We start from the raw sequence: 1,208 nt of genomic DNA on the forward strand, positions 1-1,208 counted from the left end.
CCCCCCCAAAAAAAATATGGATTATTTGTGGGTGATTCTTATAACTTCCTTCCAATTTTATTTTACAACAACATTTACAAAGCCTCTAATTCTCTCCCAAATTCTGTATGTTGCCTGAGGGAAGGTGACGGTGTCAGCTGGGAAATGTTGTTCTGGAAAGCAGGGGTACTAAGTGGTGCCCCTTAAAATTAAGCTGAGGGACAGCAAACTGCATTCCTAAAGTAGCATTCATAACAAAGAAAGCCAATGAAAGTGTGCTGAAGACACAGGAGTCCCACTGCCATAGCTACTAGGTACAACAGATAACTATCAAAGTCATCAAATCAGATATTAGTCTTGTCACCCTAGGTTTTGGCTGTTTAAACTCATTCTTCCTTCTTTCCCTTCTTCTTCTTTCTCATACCTTCTGTCTTCTCTTCTCTCTGTCGTTATAAGGAAACTTCTGCCAAAATGTACTTGTTGCAGTGGGGTCTGAAGCTGGGCAGATCTCATACAGAGAGTGTTTCTCAGTGTAGGACATCAGCATTGAGAGTGCTCTGCCAGTAGCTCTCCTTAGACACCTACAATTTCCAATTCCTGAGGTGAGGATCTGTGGAGCAACAGCTTAACAGTATATGATCTGAATGCAGCGTATAACAGTATTACTTTCCTTTCCAGAGTTAAGGGCTGTTGTATCTGGCTCATAATTTATAGTGCCAATAAAGTATCAAGGTGATTAGGGATGTCTTGAAAAAATCTGCTTGGTTGTTTACTTTCCCATAATAAATAGGGGGTTTTCTTTAAAAAAAAAAAAAAATAATAAAATTCATTAGTAGCTTTTTCATTGTGGCAAACAACAGACAAATAGGCTTTGCGTGTGAGTAGATGTACTTTAATGATAGTTTCGTACAAGGGCAGCTTAGATATGTTTCTAAAAATTAAAATTCTGATTTTTAACCTGTTACGCTTCTGCTAAAACATCCTATTTATTTATATCAAACACTGAGATACTGGCGGATTTCATAAGCCCTGAGAGTGGGAAATCAATTACATCTGCATTTTTATTTGAAAAAAAACACAAAGTGAAGAATTTTTAATAGCTTCTTCTGTATACAAAGTATTTTTATTTATTAAAAGTAAAGTAATATAATGACTCAAGTACATATCCTCTCTTTTCTTGGCTCTTGGCCACTGGGGGGCTGTGGTGTAGACACCCACACAGTCAAATG

The 1,208-nt window shown here is 37.3% G+C and overlaps 1 protein-coding gene across 1 annotated transcript in view; it reads left to right on the forward strand.

The window, feature by feature from the left end:
* RCAN3 (RCAN family member 3) overlaps positions 1-1,208 on the forward strand; it is a 31,113-nt gene that overhangs the window by 13,332 nt on the left and 16,573 nt on the right. The window lies entirely within an intron of this gene.

Source organism: Gavialis gangeticus, unplaced genomic scaffold (genome assembly GCF_001723915.1).
Source record: "Gavialis gangeticus isolate Ggan-Ray unplaced genomic scaffold, GavGan_comp1, whole genome shotgun sequence".
Classification (NCBI taxonomy): Eukaryota; Metazoa; Chordata; order Crocodylia; family Gavialidae; genus Gavialis; species Gavialis gangeticus.